Source organism: Manduca sexta, unplaced genomic scaffold, assembly GCF_014839805.1.
Source record: "Manduca sexta isolate Smith_Timp_Sample1 unplaced genomic scaffold, JHU_Msex_v1.0 HiC_scaffold_616, whole genome shotgun sequence".
Taxonomy (NCBI): Eukaryota; Metazoa; Arthropoda; class Insecta; order Lepidoptera; family Sphingidae; genus Manduca; species Manduca sexta.
Window position 1 is genome coordinate 7,800 of NW_023595425.1, and position 25,191 is coordinate 32,990.

At 34.5% G+C, this 25,191-nt stretch overlaps 1 long non-coding RNA gene across 1 annotated transcript; it reads right to left on the reverse strand.

Annotated features, from left to right (window-relative positions):
* Positions 1-2,513: 2,513 nt before the first annotated feature.
* Positions 2,514-10,692, reverse strand: LOC119193509. Its single transcript, XR_005113972.1, has 3 exons — positions 10,679-10,692; positions 4,875-5,065; positions 2,514-3,745 (listed from the first exon to the last, which is right to left on the reverse strand). It is a non-coding gene; the product is annotated as an uncharacterized LOC119193509 (long non-coding RNA).
* Between the last annotated feature and the right edge of the window lie 14,499 nt (positions 10,693-25,191).

Genomic DNA, 25,191 nt, shown 5'->3' on the forward strand with positions numbered 1-25,191 from the left:
TTACTTTTGAGTGCTTCCGTTGCGTGCGCTGCATAAACGGTTAAAGTTATGCAACAATTATGTATAACGGAATTGTAATTTGTTCCATAACACTGGATAATGTGTACAGAGTCCAATTATTATTATATGGCACCGAGTTTACTGCGAACTTCATACTAAAAACTAAATACTTTAAAGATTTATTAATATACTAGCTTCCGCCCGCAGCTTCGCCCACGTGGATTTCGGGTTTCAAAAATGGAGAAGGTGCTCAATTTGTCGGGATGTTTTTTTTAATTTATGGTGGTATGCAGGTGGTCCGATTGTCCGGTCAGGGTCTGATGATGGGATCCTGGTGAAATCGAAGGAACTTTTAACCATTAAGGTTGCACACGAAATGACGGAAGCTTAAAAAAATGGAGTAACTTCTCCCGTTTTCCCAACATTTTCCATCACTGCTATGCTCCTATTAATTGTAGCGTGATGAAAAGTATACTATAACCAGCTCAGGAGTATGAAAAATAATTGTACCAAGTTAAGTTAAAATCCGTCGAGTAGTTTTTGTTTCTATAACGGTTATACAGACAGACAGAGAAAAATTTTACTAATTGCATTTTTGGCATCAGTATCGATCCCTAATCACCCCCACTTATTTTGGAAATATATTTCATGTACAGAATTGACCTCTCTACAGATTTATTATAAGTATAGATATGCAAAAGTAGCTCAAAAATTGTCCATAACGAAAACATGCATTTTAAAGTAAAACAAAAGAAATAATATCGTGAAGCCAACCAAATAACTAATGATATATTAAATTTTGTGACTGTTCAATTTAGTCGGGTCCGCGATATCACTTTTGTTGAGTTTCAGAACGCGACATTACATTATTATATTCTGTGCTCCAACGCACACTGCTTTGATGTTAGGAACACACCTACATTGCTTAGACAACAGTGAACTTTATACAATAGCAATAAAGCTCAAATTGACTCTACGTATTAGTTAGAAAACGTTTGTATGGGAAATAGAAAAATGCTGTTTTGAGGATTTTCCCGGCAATTATTCGAATTTTTCTCACCTTTTAAACCTTCCCTAGACCTCCACGAATAATTCAAGACCAAGATAAGATAAATCCGTTCAGCCGTTCTCGAGTTTTAGCGAGACTAACGAACAACAATTCATTTTTATATATATAGATTATGAACAATGTTATTAAACTTCAGTGTCAAAATATGTCAGCAACCACATTACTCACGTTCCATTTTGAAACTAATTAAAAAGTTTGTATCTTAAATATGACATGTACTAATTATTAATTATTTCTTTTGAGGGCTAAAATACATAAAATATTTTTTTATTACTCCAAGTCTTATTTTTCTCAATAAGGCAAATATTAAAACGAATAGTTTGTATGGAAAATACAAAAAGTATTTTTTTTACGAATGGAATATTCTGCATAAAATGGAATGGACAGGAGGGAACGCATCTGGAAAGGATTGCCAGCGATCTATCGTTGAAGGCAAGCAAGGATAGGCGAGTTAAGATATTGGCATGCCGATAGGAGACCAATCGAAAGATAGTCGGCAATCTAAGATAGGTTTCAGTCTTGGATAGTAGATACATTATTAATTTCGGGCAATTAATGCAAGCGATTACAGTGAACTGACGACGCTCTTCAAGCATTACTAAGACGCGCCATATACGCAATGTAGTTCAGAACTATACTGTGTAAATGATTTTACATAGAAAAGTGCGCGATAAAAAAGTATGTAGTTCATTTAAAAAACATCTGAATAAGTCCTTATTTTCTTTATTGTTTGTTATGACTATTATACGCCCTTTTGTCGACATAGCCTTAGTCGTCAAAATAAACCGAAATTAAATCAAATCAAATTGTTTGTACAGGAAAAATATTCATACAGAATTAGATTTTTCTTTCAGGTCTAGTGTGCTCAAGAACGACTCGATATAAAACACGCTGTTAAATTTCAATACATAAGAAAATGGCTTTCTATTGTTGTGCATGTTAAATTGAATTGTGTTTGCAATTTTATGTTATTTTAGAATTTTTATAAAGGAAATTGGAAACCAGAACGATATAATAAATTGAAGACATTGTGATTGTGAAGACCTTATTATATTTATTCTTATTTTATTTATCTTGCTTAGCTTGTCACTGCTTCGTCGATTTGTGCGAGTAGGTACTTCAGAAAAAATGTATAAGTATGTAAGCTACCAAGGACTACAACGAAAATGCAACCGAACCTACATACTGCTTTTATTTATTTTTATATTTTAAATTTGATAAAAAACGCTATTCACGCTATTCGAAGTTTATTCAAATATCTCTCAGTACTCACCTATTTAACAAAACCTTTTATTTTGATAAAGTTTTAAAAATATTGCATATTATTTAAATATTCAGAATCAGTTAGCATTCAATTATACCATTTAAATTAGTCTGATACTTAAATATCTATTTAAATTCTAATGACTTTGTGCACAATTTGAAAGTCAGAAAAAAGTTTGGATAAAAAACACAAATTTATTTATTAATTAGGTGATAAGATTTAACGATTTTTAAACATTATTGTTGGCTCCAATGACATTCACGTCTAATTTTATTAGTCAGTTAACGATATTTGAGATTCACTATCATAGATCTTAATACTATAATCACGTTTTATCCAACGTCGAAGGATTAAAACTTACTAAAAAGAAACTGCAAAATAATATTTTCATTTTAGCAACTCTAATTTGAAACAAAATATTTTAATGAAGCAAATTACTTCGCTAGTCGCGCAACTTTTAAACCATTTAAGTTCCAACGAGTTACTAAGTTACGTTTTAGTGGTTCTACGTCGAGCATCGTTCGTAAAAGAGCAAAGCATTGCAACTTTAAACTGCAGGACGTTTTGATACATCGTTCATATGAAGTATGTATGCATGTGGGAAATATGAGAATGGAAAATATTATTATTTACTAGGTAGCTGGTCTCTCTTGAGTGAAAATACATCTGGTACCGTAGCTAATATGCTTTTCTATAATCGTTAACGCTAACGTTACCCGAGCGATAGACTCTCATACATATTTGTTGGTTTTCTCTTAGTGTTTACGATTGTAGAAAGGCATCTTGAAACAACCCTCCAAATCGAAATTCGAAAATTCCCGAATGTGTGTTTTTAGTTCCGCCTGTGTCGTAAATGGGTAGATATTTTCATGGCAATTATTGCTAACAATAAACGCGTTCTATTCTCGCCCGAAAACTCGCTCCGTCTGATCGAAGCCCAATACCTAGTTTCAGCGTAAATTTAAGCTAATTTCAGCTAAAATATTATGCGCGGTCTAACATAAAAAAATATACGTGTCAAAATGAGAACCTCCTCCGTTTTTTTTTGTTGATTAAAAAGGCATTGGATATCAGAACGCCAGCCCCGCAATATAGGCCAAGATAACTATAATTAAGGAAACTGGCCATTAAATATATAAGTATTGACAGATGCAGAAATAAAATTACGTTTTAAAACACGCGCATATAAAAACTGCGAATATTTTTTTTTATAAAAATTTCTTACTAGTCTATACTTTAGAATTAAACATTTTTATCTTTCGTACATAGTCCGGGCAGTGGTGAGGAAACAGGACAGATTTAGTCCTGTACTCTGCGAATGGTTCGTTCTTCGGATGACGAAGACCGAGGCCGTGAAGTGTCGCATGCGCCACCTCCGCTGGCAGCGAACATAATGGGGTTATAAGCACTAGCTGCAATGATTTAAAGATCAAAATTATATATTTATAACGCCAATTTTGTTACATATTATAAAACAATGTCCCCCAAAACTGCAAAACCGATTTTCAAACGATTTTCACTAATAGACGGAATGATTCAAGAGGAAGGTTTATGTGTATGATTTATTAATGTTTTATGTAAATTGGTTAAAATATGACGATGAATGTTGATGACATCAAATAATCCAACTGACTCTCAGTCAATTCTAATTTGTTCGACATCTTTTCACGCAGAGCGGCAAGCAATACCTAGTACTAGTTAAAAATAATATATTTACATCTAATGTATCAATGGACTTATAATGAGTTTATTTACCTCAGGTTCTAGATAACTAAAACATCGTTTGAATTTTTATAGCGCGCCTTGAGTTCGTTAACTCCGATTGCCATATGACAGAAATTATTATTCAAGATCAGTTTAAGTTCCAGATTCAATGGTATTACAGTGTTCCTCTCGTCCTTATAAACCTACTAAAGTCCTTAAGTGAAACGAATGTTTGTCAACTAACGGACATACGAGTAATTGGCTTATCTGAAGATAAATCCTCACCTCTGTCCATACACATTGGCAATGCTAGAGGAACTATTGATTAGTCGCCGAACTTTGGGGAAGTTGACTCTGATAAATTATGATAGGTAGCAGCATTACTATAGCCTATGGACGATGGGAGCCGCTTACCATCAGGCGCCCCACTTGCTCATTTACCTTTTACTTGCGTGGTTTTCTTCAGTTCTGAGGTTCACGACCTCTCACTATGACACATGATGTCACACCATCGATCCTGACTGCTAGCCACCTGTATGGCGTCGTATACAGCAGTGTCGCTATCCCTCGTTTGCCTACTAAGACTTTGAAAGAAGGTAACAAGATTATCCCGCCTTCATACCCACCACTGGAACTCCTGTAAGCCAGGCAGTGGCACGTATGACACTGAGAGGTGAAGCTTGGCGAGTTTCTGAAAGCACTAATTAGTCTTAACCCGCAATGAAATTAATCATATAGACTAGGAAGGTGGTAGAAAAAAAGGTTAGTAAAATTGTGGTGTTAGCATGATGAATATATGAGCGTCGATTAGTAATTTTTGATAATAAACAAACGAACCCGTCTTCCCACAGGCTTCGTGAAGAAAGGCAAGCAACAGTTCTCAAGAACTCCAGAGTAGCTGTAGTACAAGTAAGTGTTATTTTGGTCTTGATTTAAATCCATTGAATTCGACTCTTTGAACACTAAACAGGACCTTTCTTCTATGTAACTATGACCTTTATGGACCAGACTTATAAGACGTTTCAAACCTGAGAAGATAATTATAAATATTATTTAGGTGCTTACGAAACCACCCACAGCGAATTCAAATGATTTGAGAGGTGTAGGTAGTTTTTTTAGTACTGTACTCCTCTCCTGACCCTGAAACATAGTCATTAGTAGTTTTTTTTTAAGTGCAGACCCTGCAGTCATCACCGAGGTAAACCTGCGAATCTTATACTGGCTCTCCCCGGCTTAGCGACGGCAGGGCCCTGGAGGAAGAGAGGAAGAGGAGAAATATGGGGGGAAGTGAAGGGGAAGGAAAAGGAAAATATTAGGATGAGCGGAATGAAGTGGGAAAAGAAATGTTCGCGAGTCCCTCATAGGCCTCAATGTGTTATCCAACCAAGAGGTATACACACTGAACTGTATGCCTAGACCGCGACAAGTGTCCCCCCATGCATGTGCGTGCATTCGGTGTGGAGACCGAGCGCACAAGAATAACCTCGGGGGGAGGGGGGGGGAGTAATTTTGTACCAACTCCACTGCGTAGGGTAGGGGTAGGGGTAGGGTCAGTGCTCCGAATTTCGTTATTCGCGGAGTACAGTATATCACGTACAGTTGAGGTTAGCTTGAGGTTGAAGACCTTTGTAGCACTCTATATACTCTGTATAAATAATACATAGGCTGTTTTAAAATTCTCGGCGAGTGTTTGGTTGAGGAAAATGGAATCTAAGTAGGCAACTAACTTTGAAAATATATCTCTGCGTGACCTGATAAAATAGAAACCGTACCTAAAGAACTTACTGCAGTAGTAAACCTTCTGTTGTAAATATGGTATATGTTCTTAGTAATTAAATAAAGTTAGTAAAAAGATGTTATTGACATGAGTGTTTATTTCGGACTAAAAGGGAAGTAACTATGGCAAACAAAATACAATTAGTTCTAAAAATAGAACATATAAAAATAATAAGTCACGACGAAGGTTACAATCTCCAACAGCCGCCCTTAATCGCAGTTGTGACAGAAACAAAACAAATAAAATAATTAAGTTTCTAAACCTAAGTTAACTACACATCGTTTGTGTGCTAGAGGTCCGAGGGCCTTCGTTAGTACATCAGCAGGCATATCGTTACGTTTTATATATTCTAACTTAACAATATTATTAGATACCTTTTCCCTAATAAAGTGAAACCTAGTATCTATATGCTTCGTCCTGCTGTGGTGTACAGGATTTCGAACAAGATTAATGGCACTTTGGCTGTCAGAAGCTAAGATAACTGAACAAAGTATACCTGTTATCTCGTATATAAACCGACGTAAGTAACACGCTTCCTTCGTGGCAGACGCTAATGCCATATATTCTGACTCGGCCGAACTTAACGCAACAGTAGGTTGCTTCTTGGATTCCCATGATACTGGACCTCCACTTAACTTGTAAACATAACCGGTGTATGACCTTCTGTCGATTGGACAGTTTGCCCAGTCTGCGTCACAAAACCCTTTAAAGGTTCTCTATTCTTCCTGTAAACCAATGAATAGTTTAGGGTACCTTTTAGGTATTGCAGAATCCTTTTAGCAGCATTCCAGTGTTCTTTAGTAAAACACGTATTAAATTGACTTAAATAGCTCGTAGCGTAAGCGATGTCTGGTCGTGTGTTTACCGCTAGATACATGAAGCATCCTATTAAGTTTTGATAAGGATAAGACTCACCGACTTGACCATCCATTCTTTTTTCCATATTCTTTTTAATTAATGGAGTATCCACGGCCTTACAATCCTTCATATTAAATTTTTCTAATATAGAAAGAATATAATTTCGCTGGTTCAACCTTATACTCTCGGAATCACTTTCAACTTGTAGTCCCAAATAACATTTCAGTATTCCGAGATCTTTTAATGAAAAATATTTCGACAAATCATTCTTGACAGTGTCAAATGTCAAATCAGAATTAAAGAAGACTATTATGTCATCAACAAAGATTCCTAATATTACAAGTTCTTTACAAAAAGTTTAGTATACACACAAGGTTCGGAAGGAGTTCCTATGAAACCTATTTTAGAAAGCGTTTCATTTAACTTTTTATTCCAAGCTCGCGGTGCCTGTTTAAGACCGTAAAGAGATTTCTTCAATAAACAAACTTTGTTTTCTTTACCCTTTTGAATAAAACCAAGAGGTTGCTCCATGAAAACTTCTTCTTCTAAATCTCCGTTAAGGAAAGCTGTATCGACATCTAAGTGCTTCATTCTCAACTTCATATCTGCAGCTATCGCAAACAACGTGCGGAGGGAAGAATGACGAATCACTGGTGCGAACGTCTCGTTGTAGTCTACACTTTCAACTTGATGAAAACCTTTGACGACGAGTCTCGCTTTATACTTGGTAATATTACCATAAGCATCCCTTTTAATTTTGTAAATCCATTTACATGGTATAACCTTTTGTTAGGTCTATCTACTAAATTCCATGTATGGAGTTTCCTTAAGGAACTATACTCATCAACCATAGCATGTTGCCACTTATCAGCATCATCGGCATGAGTAGCTTCGTAATATGTCGTAGGTTCATTAGAATCTACCATTGACGTATTGTAAGCTTTATAAAAATTTGTTGTTTTTCTGTCTCTGGAAGGGTATCTGCGCTCAGGGTGCGATTCCTGTTCCAAATTCGCTGTCATTTCTTCCACACTAGGCAGCCTTAAGTCACTGAGAGACTCTCGCTCTTCCAGAGTCACTGACTCTTTTGCACTTTCTAGATTTACTGGTAAAGTTGCTTCAGCCGCCGGGCTGATATTCTCATCACAGTCATAGAATTGACAGTCATGATCAAACTCAGACTCAATCTCTTTTGCTCATCAAATAACAATATAGATTCTGACTGTGCGACAGATTGCTTCTGCTTTAGCGCTGTAAAGCAATTTTCAAAAAAGGTTGCATCTCTGGATATAATAACTTTTCGTGGGTTAGCAGGATCCCTAAAAATATAAGTGCCTGGATTTTCAGAATAACCGACGAAAATTGCTTCCTGTGCCTTGACATCTAATTTCTTCCTGTGACACGAAGGTATATGGACTAGAGCTCTACAACCAAATACTTTTAGATGGCTAAGATCACCTTTTCGTCCATACCATTTGTCATAAGGAATTTGTCCACCTAAGGCTCGATGAGGAGACCTATTCTTAAGGTAAATGGCAACTTGGAATGCATCTTCCCAGAATGCTTTCGGTAGTGAACTTTCAGCTAGCAACGTTCTTGCCTTTTCTGTAACCGAACGATGGGTGCGTTCCGCTACTCCAACTTGCTGAGGACTATAAGGCGTCGTTGTTTGATGTTCAATACCTTTTGAAGCAAGATAATCAACAAACTCTTTATTCACGAACTCCTTACCTCCATCAGTCCTAATTGCTTTAATTGTTTTATCTAACTGATTTTCAACAAAACGTTGAAACACACAAAATATATCTTTGACTTCTGTTTTAGAAGAAATAAAATAAGCAAACACTTTTCGCGTATAATCGTCTACTATTGTCAACATATATCTATTTCCTTGAAAAGAAGTTGTAGACACCGGTCCCATCAAATCCATATGGATCAGTTCCAAAGGGAAGTAGCCCTATTAAACGCTAACCTTTTGAAAGGTTTTCTTGCTTGTTTACCTTCCACGCAAGCGATACAACTAGTTTTATCTACTCCTGTATACTTTATACCTACCTTGTGATTTTTCAGTTGGTTCATGCCTATACGACACAAATGTCCTAACCTCTTATGCCATATTTGATAACTATCCTGACAACCAGAGTGCACATCTTGTGTCAAAAAATTATCCGCCACATTCTCGGAAACATTTACAGTACCATCTAAAACGTACAGTCCACCACAGGGCGAGGCATGAGCAACAGATTCACCTGTAAAATTAAAAGTATCAGATTTATAAAAGTTACATCCATTTTTATCAAAAACACAAATAAAACCCTTTTCAACAGTTTTATATACAGATAACAAACTAGCTTTAAAATCTGGTATATAAGCAACATCACTAATATTGTTGACCACGTTCTCGGGCGTGTTTATTGAAATATTTCCAATTCCGCAGCACTTAATCTGTTCTCCATTTGCGACAGTAACAGTACCTTGATTCTGTATCGAGATATTCTGAAACCAGTCCCGTCTAGAAGTCATGTGTCTAGTACAACCTGAATCTACATAAATTATGTCCTTTCTTGGGTTTCCAGAAGTATTAAGACTTGTAAATATCGTATCATTGGTATTTACCGCATTGCCTTTCTCCTTCTTGTTTCTCTGTGGACAGTCTGGTCTCTTATGTCCAGGTGTCTTGCACTCATAACAAACTATATTCTTCTTCATTGACTTAGGCTTCTTCTTCGCATGAAAGACAGAGTCTAATGATGTAGCCACATCTTTGGACATTTCATTAAGCAGTTTTGTTATCACCAACTCTGTAGTCACGTCTACATTGCAATTTTCTAAAGCCATAATGAGAGGTTCATACCTTGGAGTTAGACCTCCCAAAAGTATTGCAGCAATAGACTTGTCCTCTATGACTACATCAATATCCGCAAGATCCTGTGCGGTTGACATAACTGCGTTAATATATAGTTCAATATTTTTGAACTCTGATAGACTCAACCTGTACAGTCTACGCTCCAAAAATAATCTTCGTCCTATTCCCTTATCTTCAAAGGCTTTTTGCAAACAAGTCCATGCCTCAGATGCAGTTTTCGCACATCTTATATGGGTTATCGCTGCACCTTCTACTGATAAGCATATCTTTGCTAATGCCTTTGCGTCTTTGCGTACCTTTGTAGAGGCATGGGTTGTGTCTCCATTTGGGTATCCACCGATTGTTTCCCATAAATCCTCATGGATAAGGTAATTGCGCATCTTAAATTTCCATGTAGGATATCCATCTTTATTCCTCAAACATGAAAATGTAAAAGATGAGCTCGACGAGGAATTTTTCACACTCGAAACATCTCCAGATTCATGTGACATTTTCAGACTATTACTATTTCCTAGTCACACAAAAAATATATACAACTTTATTTTACCAAATAACGTGAAAAAATCTAAGAACTAAGCGTTCGTGCTGATAACGTGTTGTAAATATGGTATATGTTCTTAGTAATTAAATAAAGTTAGTAAAAGATGTTATTGACATGAGTGTTTATTTCGGACTAAAAGGGAAGTAACTATGGCAAACAAAATACAATTAGTTCTAAAAATAGAACATATAAAAAATAATAAGTCACGACGAAGGTTACAATCTCCAACACCTTCATAAAAAATATCTTTAGGAACAACAAATGCCACCTCCGTAGCGTAATTGTATTACGATATTGTAGTGGTGAGGTCCTGGGATCTATCACTGGATCGGGGAAAGTGATATTGGGTTTTTTTATTCAGTATTAGCCCGCAGTCTGGAATTTGTGGCCGATATGGCGATAGACTCACTATAACACCATGAGACGGGATACACATAGCGGAAAATGTGTGCACCAGTTGTACCACTGCACACCCCTTTGGGGATAATGGGCGAGTGTGTATGTCTGTGTATTTAATTAACCAATCATACAATAAAAATTGTGGATAAAAATATCCATTGTTAAACCACCTGTGTTAACAATCAATACTGTGTACTTACTTAATGAATAAAAAATTAAACACGAATGGTATTTCACCGCTGCCCCAACGACATGACCAATTTGCTGGCAGATTGCTATCAGTAGCTAAAATAAATCCATACTGACGTTTAAAATAAATTAACGGGAATACGCGGGATGTTTTCTCAAATTGTTTTCTGTACCGTTATACGTATCGCAAGACTTTGATATAATTATTTTGAGATTACAAAGTAAAAACAAAGTTAAACAGTTTTGTTTCAGCATTTCGAGTTGTGTAGAAAACTTATCGCTCTTGTGGTTAGCTGTGTAATGGATTTTTTATGAGAATATGAATATTGAATACTATATATGTGGATAAGATGTTTGGAGCTAATGTCGATTTTCTGGTATAATTTATGCAGTACATCATGGGACGGAACACACAGGCGAAAACTAAGTGCCTTGATAACATCTCTGGCTACCCCTTTGCGGATAAAGGCGTGATATGTGTGTTATTGTATAGGTATATTTATTGTTAATCACTATATTCAATCAACATTGTTAATATTTATCACATAATCATCAGAAGTCGGAAAATTTTGATAAAAGAATAACCAGCATATGTGAAGATAATAACGATAAAGAATAATCAGTTTTATCGAAGAATCATTAGAAAACTTATCAAATAAAATCTTATTATCAGTATCTGCAATCAAAACTTATACTTCAACCCTTTGCCGAAGCGGCATAAATCCTTTAAAGCCAATGCTCACAACTTCATAAACAGAAGCAGATCCGCAGCCGGTATACGTATAAATGTAATTATGTTGGGCGCATTGTAACAGCCGCCTCACGGCTTGTTGCCGCAAAAGCTAATGAATAATTTCTTGTACCGAAAGAGTTTTCTGCTTTGACTACGGAGCGTACGCCGCTATTTAAACTTGCTGCCTTCTTGCCCACAGATTTCTAATTAATATAACGTTTAGCTTTAATATTTTCAATAGTTGAGGTTTTTTGAATATGGAACGGAGGTGAAGAAACTTTTTAATGATGATTTTAGCGACGCGACGAATGCGGTTACGGTAATTAGTATTCCATGGTATTCCAAATTTAAATGATGCCATACTATAGAAAAAATATATTTTAAAATGTTGAGAAGTCTATATTTACTTGTCATTTTGTGTTTTTTATCCAGCAATTTTTTATCTCAATAGTAAACAATAAGACTTCTGGAGAAGGACTTCGGCGTAAGAAAAGCCGCGATTGAAAACTAGGGAACTATGATTACTAATTAGTGTTGCCGAAAAGGACAATGCCCAAAACCAGGCTATCTTTGCGTCACTCATGCGTCTTAACCAAATAACCATGTAAAATCATAATTTAAATTATTATTTCATTTGTATTTATTTCAGTCATGAGCAAATGGGGGTTTTAAAGATATGAAAAAAAAAGTTGTTTAGTTGTTGCAAATAAAACACCGGATAATTTACTGCCAATATGGCGAATTGATACCAATTTATAACAAATTCGCCTTTTAAATGGAATAAAAAAGTAAATATGCACAATAAATGTGCTTCTATTTGAATCTATAATATATGGATTAAATATATTATTCATTAAACAAAAATATTGTTATAAAAAATATATATTTTACTTAATTATTATGACCAAACTCCAAATAGCTGGTAAGAAAGATAAAATATTAATCCTTTTAAAAACAAACAAATGGCGACTTGTACTTTTATTGACAGAAATAATAAACATGTCTGCACTTTATTTTTAATTAAATGAATATTTGGGTACTGATTTTTATTACACTGGCAACTGAAATTAATGACATTTTGACACTTTAGATTTGTCTGAATGAAAATATTTCATTATCAAAATATTTTACTCAAGATCGGAGTGTTATTCTTATGTATTTTAATGTTGGGTCGAGAAATTCACTGTTAAGAAACAAGGTGTATAGTGTGTGTTCCGAACTTTGAGACGGAAGGCTTTTAGTTAGCAAAACAATGTCGTCCAGAGCCTAGACCCAGGACAGTTAATCGAGACGGCATATCCCGGCGGTGTATTAACTGCATCTTTGCGGTGCTACAGCAACAATAAGTATATTTCTTAGACAAGCTATCCAGTTTGTAAGTTATGTAGATTATTATTAACCTACCCATAATGTGGGAAATTCTTGCAAAAGCTAAAGAAAACAGTTTAACAATAATAATAATCTGAACATGTTTACTAAACTTCTACATTATATTTTAGGTTTCAAGGCTGGAATGAGTTTGTGCTGCCTGCTGGAGATCAGTTAATAGAGAGGCTCATAGACAACAACGACATGACATGACCCGACCAGCACTGCAAGAAGTAATTCACTCACTTCAGCAGTATTATAAGCGTGTTGCGGCTACATCAAGTTCTTATTTGTTTTCTGGGAAGCCAAGAAAATATACCTCTATCAAAAATACACTTCTATATAAAAATTCTTGTTTTATTTTTCATTTCCTATGATAAGTAACTATTAGCCTAATCAGGCTTTGAAGTTAGTTCCTGGGTTCCTGTTCGATTTCCAGGCCAAGCAACATTTTATCTCGGTGTTTCTAACATGAGTTGCCTGGGATCGGAATCCTGCAAAGAGGATTGGCGTCAGGTATGCGGCCGGTCATAATAACTAAGCTGAATCTGTTCTACAATATGTGTTGACGCCATATTGAAATGAGATAATGGTAGGTGAAAATAAAGATTAAGTTAACCCATGTAATAGAATAAGTCGTAAGTCAGAAAAATATATACACAAAGGGTCAGGTAGCACATGCTCAGTGGAAAAACTAATATTCTGCAATACTATCTTAGAAGTTTTATTGAAGCTTCGTCTTATCAGATATGTTAATACCCCCCAGTTGCTTATAAGGGCGATTAAAGCTAAGTGAAAAGAATGTCCAATAATTGATTATTGCAATATCCAGTAGGTACTGCAATATTAAACTTAATTAGGCACGTAGGTACTTTCTACCGTACATTATTGCAGTCCATACTTAACCTCAAAATAACCGAGTTATAAAAATTCTGATTACTCTTAACTCCCATCGAATATTCAATTGTTTTCAATTTATATAAGATTTAGGATATATTCCCTAGAGTTTAGTGAAGGTTTTGTACAGACGCAAGCGTAGCCCAACTTTCATACGAATATAGGCATTCTCCTTTAAGGTGATAGCTCAAGGTCCATTTTCATACATTTTGTTTCACCTTTAATCTGGGTAACTAAACAAGTATTGACAAGTAAAGAATTTAAATTCACGTCTAGTTAGTGATTAGTTCTCGCAGTTGAAAGAAAAACGTAAAAATAATTAATATGCATGGATATTTCGGCCTTTAAAATTTCGTCATATTAAATTTTAAAGGCTTTACTTTAAAACCTTCATGAAAATGTATAAAGAAAAACCTTTGATAAATTGCAATATATTACTACAAATTATGAAATGTAATAATAAAGTACTAAAAGCCTTTAAAATAAAGAAATGAAATTAATACAAAATCGTAGTATTTTATACACTTCAAAATACCTAAAACATGAATGGTGGGTCCTCATAGGAAACAGGCTTTACAATGCTTATTTGCAAAATTCGCCTTATTCAGTAAAGAAGCTGTTTTGAAATAAGTCTAGGTATTCCTTTATGGGTAAATTTAAACAAATACGTAATATCTAGATGACATACACAGAGCATACTAATATATTATAATAATTTCATAATTTTAAACCCTTTTCCTTACATACTTTAACTATCCATTTTTAAGTTTTATTCCACAGCTACTTACAATTTTTAAGTTAATGACACCACTTTAATTTAGCCCAAATTTACAGCCCGGTTTTTATATTTCATTTTATTACTACAAAGTACTGAAAGCGTAAAAAATATAATTAGGCTGACGTCACCGTAAGATGTTCAAAGCGAAACTGTGCAAAGGCCAGTGTTTTACAACACTGAACTAAGAAGTTTCTTTTGAAATTCAATTAAAAGGTACCACAACGCTTTTACCGACACGAGAGAAGCTATTTCCAAGTTCGAACTAACTCTTATATTGTTATAGTGGTGCAAATTTCAAACGTGATTATTCTGTCTGTATTTCTGCTGCTAAACAGCACTTGAACTTCTATAATTGTGTTGTTAGCGGATGGAACTTAAAGGTCAACCATTCCATCTTGTTAGAGAGTTCAACTATCCACCTGAACTATTTGAATATTGGCTGCTAAATTAAAATTTATAGAGAAATTTCCTCGATTTGGTATTTGATTGGCGTTATATTCCTGTTTTAGTGTTGAATTTCTTAGAAATTATTGAGGAAATACGAATTTTCAATTCAAATATGATATAAATTTTGTACAAAATATTAGGAGCAGTCATTCACATTTACGTTGTAAATTAAATAACATAACAAAGAGATTATAATGTCTACTTAACGAGAACGCATAATAGTTAATAAATTACTATTTTCAGATAATACATTAGGTACTAAGCAAGTAACAGACATTATTCAAATAAATAATGAAAACGATTTCGCGGAACTTCGATAAAAATATTCGATTAAAACGACTTATTTTTCTACACATATAAAAGCAACAACAAAAATGTATAAAAACACACGCAATTAACAAGACTAACATTTACAGTCTTACTTATCAACTTATTTTAGCGTTAAGAGGTGGTAAAGAATTGCTTAAATAGCTGTCAAAAACATTCCTAGTTTCAACCTTATTAAGAGGCAAGATGGCGGGTTTTTACTTACAGCTGATTAACTGGATTTGTGTTTTAATTAAGCATAGCTTTGCGAAATGTTTATAAGACTATTAGTTTGTTACAATATGTATGGTAAAAAGGGTTACCAGCTCAGTATGCGCTGTTAAACGAACTGACTTATAGCAGTAACCTACTATTATCGTAGCACAAAACATGTTTTCTTAATCCTCATATAAATTAGATATGAGTATTAAACTTACGTAAACAAACATTTCGAGAGAAATACCTAAATGGAATAAAGAAAAAGAGAAAATTAAAACTTGGAGAGTTGCCACTTACCATCGGCGATACGAAGAAAGCGTGTACCCAAGTGGAATTTATTTTCAATCGAAATAAATCTATTTCGCAATGTAGAATATAATTGTTCAGTGTGTCATGGATGTTGTATTTATATCTAGATCTTGTTTTTCAACATCTGAATGCTGGATGAGAATGCCGCCAGTCCGATAAGCTTGTATTTATATCTAGATTTGGTTTTCAACATTTTATTGATTCCAGATAGCAAAGCCGACGGTCTAATAAGCTGTAAAAAAACAAATCTGACACATCTTGAGACAATGTTAGGCCGTATAACATTCTGTAGTTCCAGGAAACAAGGACCCAAGGTTTTCAAAAATCATAACCTCTCTAATGCGCGAAATATGACAAAAAGTGATCATAATATCATCAAATATTGATTATTGATGGGAGAGAAATCATCCAGAAACGGAAGGATGCCAAAAATAACGGATATGAGAAACTTCTTTATTTCGGAACGATGTAATAAAATGTTATTAGGCAAGTACGCGCGGAATGCGTGATGAGTTTCCCTGAACTAGGAATCGACAACGTTCCACAATAATGTATTGATATTGCGTGCAGGATATACAGACTTGATGTGTAGTTTTGGAACTAGATTTATTTGTGTTTTAATGAGGAGTTGTGTTTTAACTAGTGTAATTGAAATTTGCCTTTATATTATTGCTACATGATTAAACATGCAGTCATTAACATTTTAGGGTGACGATCGCAGTGGAGAGCCACGCAGTTTTTGTAATTCAAAGTTTTGTATGGGATTGCTACTGTTGAGATTGATCAGTTTATAAACGGTCACATCGCTTACTATCAGGCGAGCGGCATACTCGTCCCATCATTCAATTGCAAAAATACGAAGATCCCTTTTAGCCCCGAAGAGGTCATCTCGTGGGTCCTCTCTGGTTTGCCGGCAAACCTGACAGCTACATGACATTACGCGTGTCACAAAAAAATAACCTTATAAGGTTATATTCCCGTGACACACGTAAATGTCAATGTAGCTTATCCTTAATTATTTTGTTATAAAGACGAGCTTTATTTTGAAAGAGGTGTTTAATAATTATACTTCGAAACATTACAGAATAATATCTTTGCTTATTACTAACTATGTGTAAAGGTAACATATATCGGTCCAGGATGATAATAATACGGATTGTGACTAGGCCTTATTATAGAGCGCGTATTGTGTTCACAGGCCCTGCCTAGCTCAGACACCAGTCTCAAACAATGGTCTATGATGTATTTTTATTCATGTAGTCGATGTATTATAATCTTCTCAACACAATACAGTAATATTGTGTTGAAAAATAAACTGATTAATTATAAGTAATTATTACTGTACCAGCCCTACGTTTTATATACTACCCATTGCTAAGCGAGCTTCCTCTACTACTGAGGATTTAAGCCTTAGTACATCACGGTGACCTAGTAAGGGTTGGTAGACTTCACATACACTTGAAATTCGTTTTGGAGAAGTCTGATTGGATTTCATATGTTTCCGCGAATATTAGCGCGATAAAATCCGAAAAATAATTTTATTTCAATTCTTAGGTTAGTTCCTAACAATGATTCTCATCTAGGTTATCGTCCACTTCGAAGCGAGAGCCGTTTGCTGACATAGATCTGTTAAATTACTAGTATTCACTTATTAATGAATCGAAGTTAGCCAATATGTTCCCCAGGCTAATCTTCCGTTAACAGACTTACGTTCAGAGAGCAAAGTTCGGCCGCGCGTAGTCACGGATGTTAGGGAACGATGTTATAAACTAATGGTTAATGGTAGATTTACTATCGTTATCTCTTAACTAAAGTTAATTTCAACTTAACATTGTTTTCATTGCCTCAGTGGTGTAGTTGTATTGCCTCCGCAGTACGACAACGGCTCTGATGTTTTGGGTTCGAATCCCGTGTTGCGCAGTGATGTCAGAATTTTCTACTCAGTTCCCAAAGTCTGCCTGTTCTGGCTTAATTTCTACCCTTTCGAGAATAAAAGGCATGTTATGTGTATTGTAACAGCAAGGCATCGATGATTCCCCAGTAATCACATTACAACAGTTGACTCTCTTGCTCACTCTACAATAAACCATGATAAATGTTTAAATTATTTTGTGTCAATGAATTGACATTCATTTTCATTAACATTTTTTTTTGCTATGAATCGATGGTTCCCTATTACAAGGTTGTATGTTTTTTATATTTATGTTGCAAGAATGAGACTATAATTTTCATGTGGGTAAAAATTTGAATAAACCACGATTTCTCTTTATTTAACGTTCGAGATTTTTGGATATTTTCATTGAAAATTACATGCATTGATGTGATATACATAATTCAATTTGTATCTCATAATATATAACATAGAAGCTTATAATAGTAAGCCAGTGAAATATTGAATCATTCGACCTGTTTGTAACAGACAATAACTTCCTAATTATTCAGCTATTCTAAAAAATGCTCAAATGAATTATATACATAAATATATTAAATTTTTTCATTAAAAATATAATAGTTCTCTTATATCAATATATGATTGTAACATAGTTAGTTCACAGGTATTCTAAGTAAAACATAACTTCTATAAGCAAAATCTGTTTTGAATTTAATTTCACTGAATTCATGAGAAAATTCCAAAACGCTTTACCAAATGTAAAAATGTTTTATGTCAGATTTTATTCTAAGTAGTTCTCGTGAAAACCTTTTAAAAGTTAATCCACTCGTGAAATCTTAACATAAATCTCTTAAATCTTAGAGTGGAAGGCAATAATTAAGATGATTAGGAGTGCATTGGGTAGGCGGCCTGCATCTGACTCGGGCACCTCGCCAGCGCTCTAACAGCTTCCCCTACTTTATTATTTGCATTCACAAATTCTCGCGTCGTCCGCGCCATGCTAGAAACGTTTAATACTGCAATTTTGTAACAATAATGCTTGTACGCATGAAAAGCCGATTTATTTATACAGTATGTAAGGGTAGTTGAGGATGATTGATGTTTAGGTTGATGTTTAAGTGGATATTCTGTGTTCGATTCTCGCCTCTGTATTAAATATGACCTTATTTTTTGAGTATTTTAGCAGTTGGCATTTTTGCCTTAGCCTTTTTGAAATATGAAGGGAATACTGATTAAACTTAAATGTCATATTCAGACTAATGAGCGATAAGATAGTTCTCACTGGCTAGTGCTCGTTAACCACACGTTGGGAACCTTTTTTCGATTTCATTTTGGAAGTTTACTCATCTCAGTTGTCATTATTTTATGGCATATATTTTTATTAGTTACATGTAAGCATAAACTGCCGTGTGTTTAAATAGATTCCTCGACTAAAATACATACTGTTTCTTCTAACAATTGTTGGTCGCGATTTCGCCCGTGTAAGACATTTGACAGGCCCGTCTGGCAAATTTTAGGTGAAGCCTAAGTTTACGTGCCTGGTGATAATTACAAAGACTATTTTTTAACCTGACCAGGGTCGGCTTATATAAACACACCGGTCTTTTGGGTGAGTGCTTTAGGCGCTCGCAACCCTTGAAAATTTAGTGACCAAGCTGGGGGCAACCCTCTAACGAGTTACGAACTTCAACTCAAGACGGTCATTGGCAGAGGATGAGACATCAACTATTAGGTATAAAGACCTTTGAGTGTGTGACTCTTTGTCACAACAAAAGTGTTACTGACTGTTGTATGGGATGAAAGGTAGCCTGTAGTTTTATCCAGGACATAATCTATGTTTATGCCATATTACAATAAAATCAAGCCAGCGCATTCTGCCTTTTGACAACATCTTTACTTTTTCATTTATATTATTAGGAAGGTGAGCGATCCATGTGTTCTCTATTGGTGATAAGAATCAGTTTATCATACTGAATATCGTATACTTGACTACAATAGCTATCTGACGATTCCTGAACAACTGTCTCCCATATTAACGATACCCCACTGCGCCAGTTCTCTGAATCCTATCGTTTGGAAAATTCTAGAACTTAATATTCTGAATATTTTATGTAGGCCTTGTGTTGTGCGCTCGCACGTTTAAGAAACAATATATATCCGATGTAATGCCGCAAGTAGAAAATGCTAGACAAAACCGGGGTAATATTTTAGGTACCTTGCCAAGTGTTTGTTTCTTCCAATATATTAATTGGTACTAATCTTACTGAGGATTTACAAGGGGTGTGTTTTCAATAGATATAACTTATACATCAAATATTTTTTGTCTATAATATAAAATGGATCTATTTAACTGCTGTGTCTATACAACTGACATTAATTACATTCTATTTTTAAATGATTTCACGATTTAAGATCATTAGTTGCGTTTTAACGATTTTTTGCCGCGGACATGCAAGTTATAGAATGAAGTTCCTACATCGTTGTTCTTTGGAGTGCTATAAGTTGTTCCTTAAACGAGGCTTAAAAAAAATTCTCACCTCCCGGTATCCAGTGGCTTAGCTGAGCCCTTATCATCAGGCGGGCCGCTTGCTCGTTTGCCTACATAGGCAATACACAAAAAATCTAAAAACCGTACGATGATTTTTTTTAAATCTGTATAAAACATTCCTATAGAATTTTTTTCTCCTAAAATTGTTTACTTCAGGTTTTAATTTATATAAAACATAATATATCATTCTAGTAAATAAAAATACATCAACTCTACCACCTACACATCAAATCTACAAACGTCGTTTAGAAGCTTTCATGGATGGTTTTTAAAAGGTTTGTAGAAATCATAAAAACGAGTTATTTCTTACACCTATGCCAGCAATAAAACGCCTCCAAAACGGACATTCCCGCTTTTAGTAAGGATACTTTTTTATATAAATAAATCTTCAGACTTGGGTACTGTTTCTTTAATATACCAGACGACGATGCCTTAGTAATATATTCCTTAATTGTTTGGACAACTGGGCCCTTATTCTGTATGATAGTGTAAACGCGTAACGCGGCCGTGTCATGTTATCTTCGAGAAATGTGCGTGGAATGGTATTCTGTAAGCCAAATTTCTATAGTCCTAAACATGATGCGTTGTGTTACGTGCTTGTTACGCACTGTTTAAATAACGTGCGGGATAGAGAATAAGGCCCCTGGCATGTTTAGAAAAACAATAATTTCAAATTTAGAACTCCATACACACGCAATAAGTTGGCGTTAAAAGTATTAACATTAAGGCGATACCTCAAGGTCCATTTTCATACATTTTGTTTCACCTTTAATCTGGGAAACTAAACAAGTATTGGCAAGTAAAGAATTTAAATTCACGTCTAGTTAGTGATTAGTTCTCGCAGTTGAAAGAAAAACGTAAAAATAATTAATAATCATGGATATTTCTGCCTTTAAAATTTCGTCATATTAAATTTCTTTACTTGCCAATACTTGTTTAGTTTCCCAGATTAAAGGTGAAACAAAATGTATGAAAATGGACCTTGAGGTATCGCCTTAAAATTTTGTTTTATACTTACTTGTTTTAAATCATTCTTCTGTCGTTTGTATTACCTATATACATAAAAATGAATCCCTATTTCCCTTGGTCACGCCATCACGCGTGAACGGCTGGACGAATCCACAATTTTTTTTTTTTTTTTTTGTTGTGTTTGTTATTGTCAGGAGAAGGTTCTTATGAAAGAGAAAAATCAAGCAATTGCGCGGAAATTGGAAATCTTAACGAAAATATGAATTTTATATAACTTTCAATGGTTTGTCATAGTTAAGATGGGACAACGTCTGTCGGGTCAACTAGTATTACATATATGTAAACTTAAAATTCTTATAATTCCTATAATTTTCAGATAAGGACAAGGATTTTTCCACATCAGTACTCCAGAACTTTCGAATTAAATAAAGGATGAAATTGGGCACCATATCGCGAGATGAAAAATTGTGGCCTAAAGACAGATCGGATCTCCAGTCAGCTGTACAAAGAATAGAAAGGGCTCGGTAAATATTTACCGAGTCCACATTTCTTACGTGAAAGGTCGAATGGGTATGACCATTGTCTAGAGTGACGCACATACTTACAGGTGTTTGATGTAGAAATGTTTTATGTTATTTTAAAATAGAAACTTTTATATTCAACTCCTTCTATTGCTTGCGAAATTAGATATAACTCATGTATTTTTCAAGATAAAAGAAACCTATTTCTGCAAATAATGACAACAGAAAAAAACTAACCAACCATATTTTACCATTAAAATATATGTATTCTTATAAATATGAAACATATGAAAGACGCCTACTTCAGCCCAACAGAAGAAACCTCTGAAAGGTCCAAACTAGTTAATCTGTATAAACGCCGATATCAAGTTACAAGCAAGAACACCCCTTTCAAGACGGATTACGTTTTAAAAATAGTTAATCTAACCGAAGCGGTACGTGCGGTCTTTGTGGAGATTTTTCACGATGTACACACTAACGAGGCTATTCATGCGTCTAATGAAGCGCGACGGATGATACAAAGTATTTCACCAGCTAGACATTCTTGAATGTACAATATTTTATTTTTAAATTAGATTTTTTAGAGAATGCCAGCCAGTAACAAATGAGAGATATATATAATAACAGGTATCACCTCCGATATTAAAAAATTGATATAACAAAAATGCTTTTTAAGCAAAGAACATAATAATTCGAAATTCAAAACAATTTAAATAAATAATATTACTTTTAATATAAAATTAAACTTTATCATTTATTTATAGCATAAGACAAAATAAATTTACCGCAACAAACTACCGGCTAAAGAAAAATTCAATACATCGCTCGCATTACAAAAGCGAAGTGAAAATAAAACGCAACGACGCACGGGTACAGACTACAAAGACATCTTACAAAAAGAACAATAGATTCCTGGGTCACACGGAGTCTATTCCGGTGCGCTACGCCGTTTTCCAATAAAATAATTAAAAGTGTTGTCTCACGTTTATTATTTTTCCATTACACTAAATTCTTTTGAAGAACGCTGGTTTAAAAAAATGTTATACAATGTTTAATGTTATAAGAAGCGATAAATAAGGAGAAATTGTTTTAAAGTCCGCCTACGGTTGATAAAAAAATTGGTGAACAATGCTGTGAAATATGCGTAGGACTAAGAAATGGTTTAAAGATGACTATTATAATTTGAAAATATTGTTCTCTCTGCCCACCCACCATTACGTGTAATGCAGTTACTTAGAATGTAATTTAGCGAGTAAAAGTAATGTTTTTTCTCAACAGGATAATATTTTTTTATGTTTAATTACTTTTTCGTTCAGAAATCTGAAAACAGCTGGTACTACGCTTATGTTCACCGCATATTCCCCGATGAGTGCCAATCGTTTCTTGTCTGGTGACTTCGCGTAACTTCCAAGGCCTAATGTAAACCTACAAGGACTTATTTCATAACCACAGTGAGAAACAGCTCACGAAGTAAAAACTATTAATCTAGACAATAATTAAGGCAATAAGGGAGAAATTATATTAAAGGCAAACAAGTTTAATTTCTAAACACTCAAATACTTTGCAAATAGAGAATTCTTAAATTGAAAGCGTAAAAACATAGATAAAAACATAATAACCTTTTGGAATCGGATATATACATCTGCGAATATCCGGTTATATCCGGTTCCTCACGAGAACCTCACGTGAGAATGTCGCGTTCCGGAATCAGTCTGTGTATATCCAGTTCCAACAGGCCGGCATAATTGTGTCGACTGCAGAGGGGTAATCATCTCTCGTCAGTCGACATTCTATTGGACCCCACTCCACTTACCATCAAACGCAGAGGGGTCACTTTGCCATGCCCGCATAAAAAAGACCATCGCTTTAAAATGCCAATAAGAAAAACATTATATTTTGTCGGTATTTTATGACTTATTTTATATTGGATTATTATGTCGCGATAATAGGAACACGACTACATATTTTAAAATATAAAAAAGGAGAGCAAAAAATTGCTTTTCAAATTGCAAATTATGTTAAATTCCATTGTTCATTTCACAAAAACACAATGATTAACATTTTGTTTGTGACAACACAGAACACACGCTAAGTATATATAAGTACCTAGATATCTATATTTGATTAAAATACTAAGTGGAACCTTCTAATTATTTGATAATTATTAACATATTAACTTATTCCGAAAACATTTAAGGTAGTGAAAGATACGTATATTAGAACATTTAGATTGCTTAAAAATTAAAACCTTCTCAATCGAGATACAAAGTTAGAAGCTCAACATTTAGCAAATGGAGTCAAATAAAACAGCGAATTCGCTAACAAAATAAACTAATTCGAACTCACGGATGGATGTCTAAAGTTTCATACCCGTATAATTGGCGTGAGATATTGATCAACTAAAAGCTGGTTAGATAATTTGAACCGCAATGCAGAATGTTAGAGTTGCATTTGACAATACAATTAACCAATTAACGCCAAGTTACTTATGATGAGCGATGTAGACTTTTATTGCTTAAGTGGGTAAACATGGCGTAAAGAAGTGTTCACATAAATATATAGTCTGCTAGATATCACGATATTTAGAATAGATTTAATGTGTATCTGGCGAAGAAACGTCGTCCTAGATTTCAACAAAAATGTCAGTATAATGTCAACTCCACTTAGCGATACCCTTAATAGCATTCCTAGCTGCCCCACGGCCAATCTATTTGCTTTCGACGGCAAAGGATTTTCAGTCGAAAGTCTCGGAACTTTCTTTAGTGTTGTTTTACTCTGGACCAAATTTACCATCCCGATAGTTCAAGTTATTTGGAGCAAAAAATGTTGTACATCGATTCCTTCCTTTTATTCGTATTTAAATACAACCTACTTTCGGCTTTGACCGACTCAAAGGTCGTTTTCAAAGTTTTCTTCAAGCCCCAAAAGTTATTGAATTAGTGTTCTGTAAAGGGAATTTTAATTTTCAAATTCATCATTAATTTAAGTGTGTGACACTCTTTGTAAGAACATTACTTGAACTAAGAGCTTCTATAAATCAAATAAACTAAGACGGCTTATTAACGAGTTCGATATGAGTTCGACTACACTAATTAGTTGGTTCATGGCTCATTTGGTAAAGTCACTACAACCACAAAGTCACTTCATAACCGAGGCTTAAACACAAAATTCAAACATATTCACATCTATTATAATATTCTTATTATAATAATGGAAGTGTAATACATTTTCACAATGTTTTAAATGAGTTAACACTGTAGCCAGTGTAACTACTGGACATATTAAGACTTAATACCTCATGTCTCGAAATGGCGAGCGAAGTGCAACCAAACAATACTTTGTAATTGCAGGTGTTGGATGGTGTTTTTACTGTTTATGGGCGGTCGTATCGCTTATCATCAGGCGAATTGCAAGCTCGTTTCGTCATTCAAAGCAATAAAAATAAACACATGTTTGATTATTAATTCTATATTATCGTCGCTATAAGAGATATAAATGACGTAGTTTATAATATGAAATTTAAAATATCTTGTTAAAA